At 40.0% G+C, this 18113-nt stretch overlaps 1 protein-coding gene across 2 annotated transcripts in view; it reads right to left on the bottom strand.

Annotated features, from left to right (window-relative positions):
• The window catches only part of LOC140075965 (uncharacterized), a 222265-nt gene that overhangs the window by 154450 nt on the left and 49702 nt on the right, over positions 1–18113 (bottom strand). The window lies entirely within an intron of this gene.

Genomic DNA, 18113 nt, shown 5'->3' with positions numbered 1-18113 from the left:
GAAGCCATTTTCATGTTCAGAATGTGGAAAAAGTTTTTGGGAGAAATCGCAGCTTAATATACACGAGAGAATTCACACAGGGGAGAAGCCATATTCATGCTCAGAATGTGGCAAATGTTTTATTCAACAATCAGCACTTGTGTCACATGAGAGAACTCACACAGGGGAGAAGCCATATTCGTGTTCAGAATGTGGAAGAAGCTTTTCGGAGAAAATGGGGCAGATTTACTTACCCGGTCCGTTCGCGATCCAGCGGCGCGTTCTCTGCACAGGATTCGGGTCCGGATGGGATTTATGATGGCAGTTCCTCCATAAGCTGCGCTGAAAATCATCTGAACACTCCGGAATGCACCAGCTCGGACCAGGTGAAGGTAAGCGCTTCCAAAGCGACACTTTTTCGGTTTTAAATGCGGCGGTTTTTCTGAATACGTCGGGTTTTCGTTCGGCCACGCCCCCTGATTTCCGTCTTGCGCATGCCGGCGCCGATGCGCCACAATCCGATCGCGTGCACCAAAATCCCGGGGCAATTCAGGTACAATCGGCGCAAATCGGAAATATTCGGGTAACACGTCGGGAAAACGCGAATCGGGCCCTTAGTAAATGACCCCCATTGCGTTTGAATAAACATAAGAGAATTCACACAGGAGAGAAACCATATTTGTGTTTAGAATGTGGAAAAAGCTTTTCTACAACCTCAGATCTCATTAAACATCAGAGAACCCACACAGGGGAGAAGCCATATTCATGCTCAGAATGTGGCAAATGTTTTATTCAGCAATCAGCACTTGTGGTACATGAGAGAATTCACACAGGGGAGAAGCCGTATTCATGTTCAGAATGTGGCAAATACTTTACCAAGAAATCAGATCTTAATAAGCATCAGAGAATTCACACAAAATAGAAACCAGTTTCGTGTTCGGGATGTGGTAAATGTCTTTACTTGATTTGCAGCGGAGAAGCCGTTTTAAGGACGCAGGGTTTTTCCGCTCATTTCTCGCTCTCCAACTTCAAAAATCCATAACTTTTTCATTTTTACGTGTACAGACCTGTGTGAGGGCTTATTTTGTGTGTAACAAATTTTACTTTCCCCTAATGTTATTTATTTTAACATGCCGTGTACTGCGAAGCTGAAAAAAATTCCAAATGTGGAAAAAATGAAAAAAAAACGTCACGTTCTTGTAAGCTCAGTTTTTTTCGACTTTGACTGTGCACTCAAAATAACACCTCAGCTTTATTCTTTGATTCGGTGCGATCGCGGTGATACAACATTTATACAGGTTTTATTGTGTTTTAATACATTTTCAAAAATTAAACGAATGTGAAAAGAAAAAAAAAATTGCCATCTTCTGACGCTAATAACTTTTTCATTCTTTGGCGCACGGAGATGTGTGAGGGGTCATTTTTTGTGAAATGAGACGACGTTTTCATTGCTACCATTCTGAGGACTGTGCGACATTTTGATCATTTTTTATTTCATTTTTTATGTGATGTAAAAAGGTGTAAAAGTCGCATTTCGGACATTTGGGCGCCATTTCCCGCCTCGGAGGTCACCGCCGGCCATAACCGTTTTCATATTTTGATAGATCGGGCAGTTTGGGACGCGGCGATACCTAATATGTTTGTGATTTTTACTGTTTATTATGTTTTATATCAGTTCTAGGGAAAGGGGGGTGATTTGAATTTTTAATATTTTATTTTTTTTTTTTTCTTTTTTTTCCCACTAATTCTTAGACCATCTAGGGTACATTAACCCTAGATGGTCAGATCGCTCCTACCATATACTTCTGTATTGCAATATATGGCATTTTTGCAGCTCATTCATTACAGTGAGCCACTGGCTCATTGTAACGAATCTGCAGAAGCCATGTAGCAACCGACCGCGGTTATTAGCGGTGGGGGTTTTCTGCAATTTGCAAAAACCCCCACCTTTGTATGAAGAGGACTCAGCCTGTGAGCCCTCTTCATACACTCCTTATACCTCTGCGCCGTAGAGCTACGGCGCAGAGCGTTAAAGGGTTAAACAATAAACTGCACATGAAATAAAAGGCGGAGGACGCGTCCAATCATTCCCTACAGCAAGAGAGAGGAAACTATAACTCACTGGGTTCTACACCGGGATCCAAACTATTCTATGGATCTGTCTTCTAGGACAAGACGCGAGTATTCCCAGCAATGTCCTGCCCGGCGTCCATACTGCTACTATATATACAGGACCAAAAGTCAGGAAATTAAAGGGCTCGTCCACTTTCCGCAAATAATTGATATTGTTTGTGTGAGGAAAAGTTTTACCCTTTTCCAATATACTTTCTGTATCAATTTCTCACAGTTTCCTAGATCTCTGCTTGCTGTCAGTCTTCACAAATTTGATGTGACACAGGTGCGCGGCTCGTTAGTATAACACGGCTGTGCTGCCCACTGGCTGATGTTATGCAGGTTAAATGATGTTCATAATTTGTCCATTATCCCCTAGGTGCACCAGGACGTTATAGTACGTCCCCGGGGCTAGATGCTTAGCGCACGGGGACGTTCTATAACGTCCTGCTTCTGGCACCGGCTCACGAACGGAGCCGGTACCAGAAGCAGCAGCTGTCAGCTGTCTAGTACAGCTGACAGCCTGCGCTAACACCCGCGATCGGAGCCGGCTCCGATCGCGGGTGTTAACCCCTTACATTGTCGCGGTCAAACATGACCGCGGCGTGTAAGGGTGTTTGCGCTGTGGATCGGATCCCCCGTGCCGCTTACCAAGCTTGCTCAGACAGATTACACTGCTCTACAATAAAATAGTATTGTAGAGCAGTGTATTGAACTTGAACCAGTGATCAGAGCATCACTGGTTCAAGTTCAAGTATGTATAATTAAAAAAAGTCAAAAACACTAAAGTTAATACATTAGAATAAATAAAAAATAAATGCATTAAAATATAAGCCCAAAATGTCACTTTCCTATAAAAACACTTAATAAGTATAAAAAACACAAAAAAACCCCGCATATTTGATATTGCCGCGTCCGTAACAATCTGTATAATAAAACGGAATCGTTACTGGACCCGTACGGTACACGCCGTAGAAAAAAAAACGCAAAAACGTTCCGAAAAAAGATCATTTTTAATTAATACCCTATAAAAAAATGCTCTAAAAAGTAATTTAAAAAATGTTATGCACTCCAAAATAAGCCCACTAAAAAGAACAACTCTTCCCGCAAAAAATAAGCCCCTAACCAGATTTGTCAGCCGAAAAATAAAAAAGTTATGCATATGAAAAGATGGTGATGCTAAAATGAACAAGATTTTCTCCAAATTGGTTTTTATTCAGTACCATTGAATAAAAATACACAAAACCCCCACATATTGGTATCCCTGCGTCCGTAACAATCTGCATAATAAAACAGAATCGTTATTAGATCCGCAAAGTGAACCCCATAAAAAACAAAACAAAAAAAAGCTCCAGAAAATAGATCATTTTCAATTAATACCCTATAAAAATGCTCTAAAAAGGGATTTAAAAAATGTTATGCACTCTAAAATAAGGCCACTAAAAAGAACAATCCTTCTCGCAAAAAATAAGCCCTTAAACAGATTTGTGAGGCGAAAAATAAAAAAGTTATGCATATGAAAGACGGTGATGCTAAAATTAACAACATTTTTGCCAAATTACTTTTTATTCAGTAAAAATGGGAAAAAATAAAAAATCTATATAAATGAGGTCTTTTTGTAATCGTGGCGACCCATAGAATAAAAATAATATACTATTTTTATGGTATGGTAAACGGCCAAAAAAACCCCCATAAAAATCTTCCTGAAAAGTGATGATTTTCATTTCCTCCACCAACAAAGAGTTAATAAAATCTCACCAATTAGCCTATAGATTCCCCCAAATTATGTACCAGAAAAGTGCATCTCATGTGGCAAAAGAAATAAGCCCCTATAGGTCCACATAAAAAAAAAAGAAAAAAATTATAGCCTGTACAATGTGACAAAGCAAATCTGCTCTGGATGGCGCCTCCTTCCCCTCTATGCCCGGCCGTGCGCCCATACAGCAGGTCACCACCACATATGGGGGATCGGCTCTGGATGGCTCCTCCCATTCTATGCTCCTCCTTCCCTTCTATGCCCGGCCGTGCGCCCATACAGCAGGTCACCACCACATATGGGGGATCGGCTCTGGATGGCTCCTCCCATTCTATGCTCTTCCTTCCCTTCTATGCCCGGCCGTGCGCCCATACAGCAGGTTACCAGCACATGTAGAGTATCCGTGTACTCGGGAGAGATTGGGTAACAAACTTTGTGGAGCCTTTATTCATTTAATCCATTGTAAATGTTTAATTTTCCATCCAAAATGAGTGTATTGTGAAAAAATATTACAATTTGCAGACTGCACCTCCATTTTGTTTTAACCCCTATAAAACACGTAAAGCGTTAACAAACTTCCTAAAAGTGGTTTTTCATACATTGAGGGGTGTAGTTTCCACAATGGGGTAATTTACGAGTCTCACTATTATTTAGGCCTCTCAGTGTCAATTAGAAGTTGAGCAGGTCCATCTAAATACGGGTTTTGGTGATTTTACAAAAAATTTGAAAAATGATACCTAAATTCTGAGCCTCATAACATTCTAGTAAAATATGTGGAATCTTAAAAAACCATCCAACATAAAGCAGACATTTGGGAAATGTAAGTTATGAATTTATTTGGGAGCTATGACTATCTGCATCAAAAGTAGAGAATTTAGAATGCTGAAAATAAAGAATTTTTCAACATTTTTGCCAAATTTAGTTTTTTTTCATAACTAAACGCAAAAGATTTCATCCAAATTTTTAAACTAATTTGAAGTACAATGTGTCACGAGAAAACAATCTCAAAATCCCCGGATATCTCATAGCGTTCCAAAGCTACAACCACTTATAGTGACACAGGTCAGATTTGAAGAATGGGGCAGCGTCCTTAAGGCCAAAAGAGGCTGAGTCCCGTAGGGGTTATGTAACGTGTGTTTGTTTGCAGGCGCCATCTAATGGCCAAAGTTAATAATTGCTTACATTCTGTTTTCCCCACCCACTAGCGGGTACAAAGGATTGTGGGTAGGAGAAGGGCAGTTCCCTTCATGTCTACACAGAGAGAAGACCTAAATCCATCCATCTTACCCCTTGTTGTAGTGTAGCCGGTAAGGAGACTGTCTATAAGTATCTCTAGCTACTAGCCAGTGGCGTAACTAGAGTCCACTGGGCCCGGGACAAAATCCTAATGCCCCCCCCCCCCCCCCCCAATTATACCTAAAAAAAAAACCTCAAAACCCTTTCTGCTAACCGACGTTTCAGTGATTACATATTCTGCCCCCCACAATGAATTATTACATATTCTGTCCCCCCCACAATGAATTATTACATATTCTGTCCCCCCCACAATGAATTATTACATATTCTGTCCCCCCACAATGAATAATTACATATTCTGCCCCCCCACAATGAATTATTTAATATTCTCTCCCCCCACAATGAATTATTAAATATTCCGCCCCCCCCCCCACAATGAATTATTTCCTATTCTGTCCCCCCCACAATGAATTGTTACATATTCTGCCCCCCCCCACAATGAATTATTAAATATTCCGCCCCTCCACAATGAATTATTACATATTCTGTCCCCCCATAATGAATTATTTAATATTCTCTCCCCCCACAATGAATTATTAAATATTCTGCCCCCCCCCACAATGAATTATTACATATTCCCCCCCACACACAATTAATTATTACATATTCCCCCCACACACAATTAATTATTACATATTCTGCCCCCCCCACACACACACACAATTAATTATTACATCAAATTAATTATTATATACAATAAGCCCCTTTTACAACTGATTGATTTTAAAAAAAGAAACCCTGTACTCACTTCTGGCAGTGGGTCCCGCGTCTTCGTTCTTCAGCCCAGACAGGAAGGGGTGCGCGGCAGCGTGTTGACGTCATCACGCGACCGCCGATGTGCGCCGGGATGGTCTACGGCCACATCGCTCCAGTAATAGTGCTAGAGCGGCCGGAAACGGCCACATCGAGCGCTATACAGTGATGGGCAGGAGCTTCCTGTCCGGACGGACGGAGGCCCCTGCCCGACTGCCAGTGGCGTACCGCTGCGACCGCGGTCGGTACGCCACTGCTAGTAGCAGCTACAGGACCACTCTGTATAAAGTTTGTTATATGAAGTGTAATGTATAGATCTGTAATCGCACTGATAGGCCCAACCTCATGGTCGGCCATGTTTGGTCCCAGACTGTATCTGTATCCGCTTGTTTCCTGTTATATGCTAATGTAATGTATGTAACGAGCTCCTGTTATATTATTGTACTATTCTAATAGCTTGTACATTCCTATTTTTCTTCAGTTTCCCCCTAATCCTACATCAGTTTAATAAAGCTACGGACTTTCACCCGGTCTCATTTGTTGAACTGTAGGAAGGCGTTTAACTGCCTGTCGAGCTCCACCTAGACCCCGGGGGTACGTGAAGTGGGGGCAGGACAACGGCTCTGATAACACTCTGTGATACTAATGACTTGTGCACCTGTGTAACATCACATGACCGTGGACTAAAGATGGGCGAATCGATTCGTCACGAACCCGAAGTTTATGCTGATTCTTGGGAACGAATTTTTTTTTTTTCCCTCTTTTTTTTTTTTTTAGATAAATGGGCGCGAGCACAACGTGTTACATGGGGCAGAGAACTCTGGGAAGGAGAAAGGAACACCCCCGATGACATGTGCAGACCTGTAAGACAATCAGCGACCGGCAGGCTTATGTGATGTCACACAGCCCTATAAAAACCAGCCATTTTCAATCTCTGCACTTCACACTGCATGTGCTGCCTGTAGCGTCTAGCTGCTGTTAGTGTACTGTGCTGTAGCGATTTCTGCTCCAATCCCAGGGTGTGCGTTTGGGGGGATCTGTATACACAAAATAGCAGTTCTTTTTAGTTACTGAATCCAATAGGAAGAAATCTGTTTCATACCCACACTGCTGCTGTAGTGATTTGTGGACCACTCTCAGGGTGTCAGTTGTGGGGCATCTGCATAACGCAAACTACAATACTTTTTGTTGCTAAAGTTGAGAGCAAGAAATACGTGTCACATCCACCTAGTTTATAGAGTGATTTCTGCTCCTCTCCCAGGGTGTCCGTTGTAGAGTATCTGTATAACGCAAATTCCAATACTTTTTGTTGCTTAAGTTCAGAGCAACAAATAAGTGTCAAATCCACGTAGTTTATAAACCACTATGTCAGACAGAAAGGTGGCAGGTGGAGCATGCAGAGGTGGCAGCACAGTAAAGGGATGTCACAGTAGGGGTGACTGTGAGGAAGAACTGCCGTTGTCATCTAGCGGCAGTGTGTTGATCAACAACCCAAAGGTTTTTGATTGGTTGACTAGGTCACCCAATTCCTCAAATATAACATCTGACAACCCCAGCCAAGAGTCCGTGGGTTCCTCTGATACAACAATTAGTTGGCATGGCCCAGGAGCAGGTCAGCGGCCCTGGTCCTCAACCAGACTCTGTCCTGTTCCTTTCTCGCAGCCAGAGAGCTACTAAGTGGTCTGGGCTCATCGCCACTATTCAGCGAGGACGAAGTGTTTGAGGACAGTCAGCAGCTGCTTGGCAGTGAAGAGGTGGGGCAGACATCCTCTGCTTCCTGCAGTAGTCAGGCTGTGCATACTGACACCGGTGAGGACACCTGGTTTGCCTGGGCAAACGAAGTCACACAGGGGAGGAACTGCTCCGCGTCATGCAAGAAGAAATCAATGTGTGGCTTTCTCCGCGACAACTAAAAATCGGAACCATGGTGACAGACAATGGGAGGAACATGGTGTCCGCACTGCACCGAGGAGGGATGGTCCATGTGCCCTGCATGGCGCACGTGTTCAATCTGGTTGTCAACACATTCCTCATGTCTTCCACCCATCTGAAAGACATTCTAAAAATGGCCAGGACACTGTGCACGCACTTCAGCCATTCTTCCAAAGCCAAGCACACCCTCCTCGAGTCAGAACGGCCTCCCCCAACATAGTCTGATATGCGATGTTTCCACCCGTTGGAATTCCAGCCTCCATATGTTAGACCGCCTGTATGAACAGAGAAAAGCCATTAATGATTTTTTTGATGATGCAAGCGGAACGGAGTACTCCCCAGCAGGGGCGGACTGGGAATTTAAAGTGGCCCTGGAAAAAGCTATAAAAAAGGCCCCATTTTTGTGGGTGGGGTCAAAACAAGTCGGCGTGGTCATGCAATGTGAGTGAAGTTCCTAAACTCCACACAAACTGTTTATAGATTGTCCAAATTAACACGTACAGCGCAGAAAAGGAAACTCCTCCCTTATACAGGGATAAAGCTTCTTTTTATATATACTTGTAGAAAGATCCAGCGGCACTATCTGGTTGGCTCTGGTGGGTGCAAGCGTCTTGAGATCGGGCCTCAGATCCTCTGGTAGCAAAAAATCCAAAAAATGAGCAGCACTCCGGATGTGTGAAGAAACGTGATTCTATTTTATTCCATAATGAGTAATAACAGCAACTTTTCGGCTCAAGAGAGCCTTTTTCAAGCCGTTTTTGAAGTGAACATGGTGGATATAAATACACATTCAAATGGTCACATGACCAACAATTCCCCACCCACCAAATTTACATATTTGTGGTAAAAGTATACAAAAATACATACAATTCATACTAAATACAACAATTCATGGTACTGGTATGCATACAATAATGTATCAAGTGATCATATATTGAAATTATGGCACTTGATACATTATTGTATGCATACCAGTACCATGAATTGTTGTATTTAGTATGAATTGTATGTATTTTTGTATACTTTTACCACAAATATGTAAATTTGGTGGGTGGGGAATTGTTGGTCATGTGACCATTTGAATGTGTATTTATATCCACCATGTTCACTTCAAAAACGGCTTGAAAAAGGCTCTCTTGAGCCGAAACGTTGCTGTTATTACTCATTATGGAATAAAATAGAATCACGTTTCTTCACACATCCGGAGTGCTGCTCATTTTTTGGATTTTTTATATATATAACTACTACAATACCTTCTCGGCAAAATAAGAATATAGCTACTATAATACTGCCCCTTAGGTACAAGAATATAACTCCTATAATACTGCCCCTATGTACAAGAATAGAACTACTATAATACTGCCCCTATGTACAAGAATATAACTACTATAATACTGCCCCTATGTACAAGAATATAACTACTATAACACTGCCCCCTATGTACAAGAATATAACTACTATAATACTGCCCCCTATGTACAAGAATATAACTACTATAATACTGCCCCCTATGTACAGGAATATAACTATTATAATACTGCCCCTTATGTACAGGAATATAACTATTATAATACTGCCCCCTACGTACAAGAATATAACTACTATAATACTGCCCTCTATGTACAGGAATATAACTACTATAATACTGCCCCCTATGTACAGGAATATAACTACTATAATACTGCCCCCTATGTACAAGAATATAACTACTATAATACTGCCCCCTATGTACAGGAATATTACTACTATAATACTGTACCCTATATGTACAAGAATATAACTACTATAGTACTGCCCCCTATGTACAAGAATATAACTACTATAATACTGCACCCTATGTACAAGAATATAACTACTATAATACTGCCCCCTATGTACAGGAATATAACTATTATAATACTGCCCCCTACGTACAAGAATATAACTACTATAATACTGCCCCCTATGTACAGGAATATAACTACTATAATACTGCCCCCTATGTACAAGAATATAACTACTATAATACTGCCCCCTATGTACAGGAATATACAGTAACTACTATAATACTGCCCCCTATGTACAGAAATATAACTACTATAATACTGCCCCCTATGTACAAGAATATAACTACTATAATACTGCCCCCTGTGTACAAGAATATAACTACTATAATACTGCCCCCTATGTACAGGAATATATCTACTATAATACTGCCCCCTATGTACAAGAATATAACTACTATAATGCTGCCCCCTCTGAACAAGAATATAACTACTATAATACTGCCCCCTATGTACAAGAATATAACTACTATAATACTGCTCCCTATGTACAAGAATATAACTACTATAATACTGTCCCCTATGTACAGGAATATAACTACTATAATACTGCCCCCTATGTACAGGAATATAACTACTATAATACTGTCCCCTGTGTACAGGAATATAACTACTATAATACTGCCCCCTATGTACAGGAATATAACTACTATAATACTGCCCCCTATGTACAAGAATATAACTACTATAACTACTTAGGCTACGACTAAGGACTGATGTTAGTCCGACACGCGTCAGTTTGATTATGTTTTAGACGTCTTTATGATTTTAAAGAATATTCAATAAAAGTGGAATTTTAATGAATTCACAAGCCACTCTCATTGCCTGGATGCTGGAAAACCCGTTTTTCTTTCTCTGAAGTTATTGCTGGTACCCGCACAGCACGTCCGAGCAACGGCCTTAAAGCACAGCGGACATCTTAAAGGGGTGAGCTGAAGAATTATTTTCTCTTTTGTTACATTGCAGCAGAGAGAGGTTGTGTCCGGCATGGCCTGCACAGGCCACACAAGATCAGCAGCAAAGCCGCAGAGTGTCTCTGCACAGTGTTAACTGGCCTCAGTCTCAGGCCCGGCCATTACAAGCAGCAAACCTGAGAAGCCAAGGCAGGAGATGGTTACACCCAGGCAGCCTGGAGGACTACAGCGACCAGCATGGCAGCTGAAGGAGACCACACGTGCACCTGCAACTACACCCTCATATACATCAGAGATATGTACAGTGTATGAGGTTACTACACCCTCATATATATCAGTGATATGTACAGTGTATGAGGTAACTACATCCTCATATATATCAGTGATATGTACAGTGTATGAGGTAACTACACCCTCATATATATCAGTGATCTGTACAGTGTATGAGGTAACTACATCCTCATATATATCAGTGATATGTACAGTGTATGGGGTAACTACATCCTCATATATATCAGTGATATGTACAGTGTATGGGGTAACTACATCCTCATATATATCAGTGATCTGTACAGTGTATGAGGTAACTACATCCTCATATATATCAGTGATATGTACAGTGTATGGGGTAACTACATCCTCATATATATCAGTGATATGTACAGTGTATGAGGTAACTACATCCTCATATATATCAGTGATATGTACAGTGTATGGGGTAACTATATCCTCATATATATCAGTGATATGTACAGTGTGTGACGTAACTACATCCTCATATATATCAGTGATATGTACAGTGTATGAGGTAACTACACCCTCATATATATCAGTGATATGAATAGTGTATGAGGTAACTACATCCTCATATATAATCAGTGATATGTACAGTGTATGAGGTAACTACATCCTCATATATATCAGTGATATGTACAGTGTATGAGGTAACTACATCCTCATATATATCAGTGACATGTACAGTGTGTGACGTAACTACATCCTCATATATATCAGTGATATGTACAGTGTATGAGGTACCTACCCCTCATATATATCAGTGATATGTACAGTGTATGAGGTAACTACATCCTCATATATATCAGTGATATGTAGTGTATGAGGTAACTACACCCTCATATATATCAGTGATATGTACAGTGTATGAGGTAACTACATCCTCATATATATCAGTGATATGTACAGTGTATGAGGTAACTACCCCTCATATATACCAGTGATATGTACAGTGTATGAGGTAACTACCCCTCATATATACCAGTGATATGTACAGTGTATGAGGTAACTATATCCTCATATATAATCAGTGATATGTACAGTGTATGAGGTAATTACACCCTCATATATATCAGTGATATGAATAGTGTATGAGGTAACTACATCCTCATATATAATCAGTGATATGTACAGTGTATGAGGTAACTACATCCTCATATATATCAGTGATATGTACAGTGTATGAGGTAACTACATCCTCATATATATCAGTGATATGTACAGTGTATGAGGTAACTACATCCTCATATATATCAGTGATATGTACAATGTATGAGGTAACTACCCCTCATATATACCAGTGATATGTACAGTGTATGAGGTAACTACACCCTCATATATACCAGTGATATGTACAGTGTATGAGGTAACTACCCCCGCATATATATCAGTGATATGTACAGTGTATGAGGTAACTACATCCTCATATATATCAGTGATATGTACAGTGTATGAGGTAACTACATCCTCATATATATCAGTGATATGTACAGTGTATGAGGTAACTACACCCTCATATACATCAGTGATATGAACAGTGTATGAGGTAACTACATCCTCATATATATCAGTGATATGTACAGTGTATGAGGTAACTACCTGCTCATATATACCAGTGATATGCACAGTGTATGAGGTAACTACATCCTCATATATACCAGTGATATGTACAGTGTATGAGGTAACTACGCCCTCATATATATCAGTGATATGTACAGTGTATGAGGTAACTACATCCTCATATATATCAGTGATATGTACAGTGTATGAGGTAACTACATCCTCATGTATACCAGTGATATGTACAGTGTATGAGGTAACTACATCCTCATATATATCAGTGATATGTACAGTGTATGAGGTAACTACATCCTCATATATATCAGTGATATGTACAGTGTATGAGGTAACTACATCCTCATTTATATCAGTGATATGTACAGTGTATGAGGTAACTACATCCTCATATATACCAGTGATATGTACAGTGTATGAGGTAACTACACCCTCATATATACCAGTGATATATACAGTGTATGAGGTAACTACATCCTCATATATATCAGTGATATGTACAGAGTATGAGGTAACTACATCCTCATATATATCAGTGATATGTACAGTGTATGAGGTAACTACATCCTCATATATACCAGTGATATGTACAGTGTATGAGGTAACTACACCCTCATATATACCAGTGATATATACAGTGTATGAGGTAACTACATCCTCATATATATCAGTGATATGTACAGTGTATGAGGTAACTACACCCTCATATATATATCAGTGATATGTACAGTGTATGAGGTAACTACACCCTCATATATATCTGTGATATGTACAGTGTATGAGGTAAATACACCCTCATATATATCTGTGATATGTACAGTGTATGAGGTAACTACACCCTCATATATATCAGTGATATGTACAGTGTATGAGGTAACTACATCCTCATATATATCAGTGATATGTACAGTGTATGAGGTAACTGCATCCTCATATATATCAGTGATATGTACAGTGTATGAGGTAACTACACCCTCATATATATCAGTGATATGTACAGTGTATGAGGTAACTACATCCTCATATATATCAGTGATATGTACAGTGTATGAGGTAACTACATCCTCATATATATCAGTGATATGTACAGTGTATGAGGTAACTACATCCTCATATTTATCAGTGATATGTACAGTGTATGAGGTAACTACACCCTCATATATATCAGTGATATGTACAGTGTATGAGGTAACTACACCCTCATATATATCAGTGATATGTACAGTGTATGAGGTAACTACATCCTCATATATATCAGTGATATGTACAGTGTATGAGGTAACTACATCCTCATATATATCAGTGATATGTACAGTGTATGAGGTAACTACACCCTCATGTATACCAGTGATATATACAGTGTATGAGGTAACTACATCCTCATATATATCAGTGATATGTACAGTGTATGAGGTAACTACCCCTCATATATACCAGTGATATGTACAGTGTATGAGGTAACTACACTCTCATATATACCAGTGATATGTACAGTGTATGAGGTAACTACCCCCTCATATATACCAGTGATATGTACAGTGTATGAGGTAACTACACCCTCATATATATCAGTGATATGTACAGTGTATGAGGTAACTACATCCTCATATATATCAGTGATATGTACAGTGTATGAGGTAACTACATCCTCATATATATCAGTGATATGTACAGTGTATGAGGTAACTACATCCTCATATATATCAGTGATATGTACAGTGTATGAGGTAACTACATCCTCATATATATCAGTGATATGTACAGTGTATGAGGTAACTACATCCTCATATATACCAGTGATATGTACAGTGTATGAGGTAACTACACCCTCATATATACCAGTGATATATACAGTGTATGAGGTAACTACATCCTCATATATATCAGTGATATGTACAGTGTATGAGGTAACTACATCCTCATATATATCAGTGATATGTACAGTGTATGAGGTAACTACATCCTCATATATACCAGTGATATGTACAGTGTATGAGGTAACTACACCCTCATATATACCAGTGATATATACAGTGTATGAGGTAACTACATCCTCATATATATCAGTGATATGTACAGTGTATGAGGTAACTACACCCTCATATATATCAGTGATATGTACAGTGTATGAGGTAACTACACCCTCATATATATCTGTGATATGTACAGTGTATGAGGTAACTACACCCTCATATATATCTGTGATATGTACAGTGTATGAGGTAACTACACCCTCATATATATCAGTGATATGTACAGTGTATGAGGTAACTACATCCTCATATATATCAGTGATATGTACAGTGTATGAGGTAACTGCATCCTCATATATATCAGTGATATGTACAGTGTATGAGGTAACTACACCCTCATATATATCAGTGATATGTACAGTGTATGAGGTAACTACATCCTCATATATATCAGTGATATGTACAGTGTATGAGGTAACTACATCCTCATATATATCAGGGATATGTACAGTATATGAGGTAACTACATCCTCATATTTATCAGTGATATGTACAGTGTATGAGGTAACTACACCCTCATATATATCAGTGATATGTACAGTATATGAGGTAACTACAACCTCATATATATCAGTGATATGTACAGTGTATGAGGTAACTACACCCTCATATATATCCGTGATATGTACAGTGTATGAGGTAACTACATCCTCATATATATCAGTGATATGTACAGTGTATGAGGTAACTACACCCTCATGTATACCAGTGATATATACAGTGTATGAGGTAACTACATCCTCATATACATCAGTGATATGTACAGTGTATGAGGTAACTACACCCTCATATATATCTGTGATATGTACAGTGTATGAGGTAACTACACCCTCATATATATCAGTGATATGTACAGTGTATGAGGTAACTACACCCTCATATATATCTGTGATATGTACAGTGTATGAGGTAACTACACCCTCATATATATCAGTGATATGTACAGTGTATGAGGTAACTACATCCTCATATATATCAGTGATATGTACAGTGTATGAGGTAACTACATCCTCATATATATCAGAGATATGTACAGTGTATGAGGTAACTACATCCTCATATATATCAGTGATATGTACAGTGTATGAGGTAACTACATCCTCATATATATCAGTGATATGTACAGTGTATGAGGTAACTACATCCTCATATATATCAGTGATATGTACAGTGTATGAGGTAACTACATCCTCATATATATCAGTGATATGTACAGTGTATGAGGTAACTACATCCTCATATATATCAGTGATATGTACAGTGTATGAGGTAACTACACCCTCATATATATCAGTGATATGTACAGTGTATGAGGTAACTACACCCTCATATATATCAGTGATATGTACAGTGTATGAGGTAACTACATCCTCATATATATCAGTGATATGTAGTGTATGAGGTAACTACACCCTCATATATATCAGTGATATGTACAGTGTATGAGGTAACTACATCCTCATATATATCAGTGACATGTACAGCGTATGAGGTAACTACATCCTCATATATATCAGTGATATGTACAGTGTATGAGGTAACTACATCCTCATATATATCAGTGATATGTACAGTGTATGAGTTAACTACACCCTCATATATATCAGTGATATGTACAGTGTATGAGGTAACTACACCCTCATATATATCAGTGATATGTACAGTGTATGAGGTAACTACACCCTCATATATATCAGTGATATGTACAGTGTATGAGGTAACTACATCCTCATATATATCAGTGATATGTACAGTGTATGAGGTAACTACATCCTCATATATATCAGTGATATGTACAGTGTATGAGGTAAATACATCCTCATATATATCAGTGATATGTACAGTGTATGAGGTAACTACACCCTCATATATATCAGTGATATGTACAGTGTATGAGGTAACTACATCCTCATATATATCAGTGATATGTACAGTGTATGAGGTAACTACATCCTCATATATATCAGTGATGTGTACAGTGTATGAGGTAACTACACCCTCATATATATCAGTGATATGTACAGTGTATGAGGTAACTACATCCTCATATATATCAGTGATATGTACAGTGTATGAGGTAACTACATCCTCATATATATCAGTGATATGTACAGTGTATGAGGTAACTACATCCTCATATATATCAGTGATATGTACAGCGTGTGAGGTAACTACATCCTCATATATATCAGTGTTATGTACAGTGTATGAGGTAACTACACCCTCATATATATCAGTGATATGTACAGTGTGTGAGGTAACTACATCCTCATATATATCAGTGATATGTACAGTGTGTGAGGTAACTACATCCTCATATATATTAGTGATATGTACAGTGTATGAGGTAATTACCTCCTCATATATATCAGTGATATGTACAGTGTATGAGGTAACTACACCCTCATATATATCAGTGATATGTACAGTGTGTGAGGTAACTACATCCTCATATATATCAGTGATGTGTACAGTGTATGAGGTAACTACATCCTCATATATATCAGTGTTATGTACAGTGTATGAGGTAACTACACCCTCATATATATCAGTGATATGTACAGTGTGTGAGGTAACTACATCCTCATATATATCTGCAACATCCCTCACCAGGGCCTAGCCTTTTCTCGGGGCCTGGAGTCAGCCGGGGCCCGCAGTACCTGAGTGGCTGGCGGTTGCGGCCTAGGCACGCTAGTGTCACGGTGCTTGGTATGGGGAACCGGAGGGCTGTCCTACAGCCTGGCAGGTCTCCAGCAGGGTGGTGTTGGCAAGAAATGATGAGGGAGAGGCTTCTATAGCGGATCTCCCTGGGGCAACCCTTTGGTGTCTAGAGTATAAGTCTCTGTGTGGTAGACAGGGTGCCTGTGATGATGGCAGCCGTAGTAGCAGGGACCAGACGGAGGCAGAGGTTGAAAAAAAACAACTTACAGTTCTTTATTGGAAGCGACAGGAACCCCAGCAACGTGCCTTTAACAGAGTAGTGGAGTACTGAGATGCAGTTGGAGGGAGCCACAGGATGTAGATCGCCAGCCTGGATGCAGAGGGCAGGCTGGGAGGTAGCTGTGTCCTGGAAGGATGCTTCAGCTTGTCCTGGGTTGCTTCAGGTATCACCCTTAAAGGTAGGATGATACCCCTTTCCTCACTACACTAGCTATTAGTTCCACTCTTCAGGCAGGGGCTAGGCTCTTCCTGCTCTGGTCTGGTATGCTAGCTGCACAGACTCCACAGAGTCTGTACTGGAGTAACTCCAGTCTGCTTCTGCAGACTCCTGGGTCTGACTGCTCTCTACTCTCTTCTGAGGGAACTCACTTCTAGAAGTTTCCAGTCCAGGGTTTTGTTACTCCCACTGGTCAGGTGGTGGCTACTCCTCCAATTACATCTCAGCTCACAGAAACAGTGTGCAACACATGTGATTGGCTGACACATATTACATCACACAAAACAATTAACTCCTGCCTTACCAGGCAGGATCTACCACTGTAATGTTCCCCTGTGTCCTATAAGGACTATGTAGTGTGATGTAGTGACATGCTGTGGGGCTGAGTAGACCCTACACAGGCTGCAAGCTACATGGTGGGACGTATTCGCAACCACTCCTCCGCCTTGCATCGGCAAGGGTGTTGCATACCCCCGGGGCAATTGAAAG

Source organism: Engystomops pustulosus, chromosome 8 (genome assembly GCF_040894005.1).
Source record: "Engystomops pustulosus chromosome 8, aEngPut4.maternal, whole genome shotgun sequence".
Taxonomy (NCBI): Eukaryota; Metazoa; Chordata; class Amphibia; order Anura; family Leptodactylidae; genus Engystomops; species Engystomops pustulosus.
The sequence above is the reverse complement of the archived record's forward strand: the minus strand, read 5'-3'. Positions and strand labels throughout refer to the sequence as shown.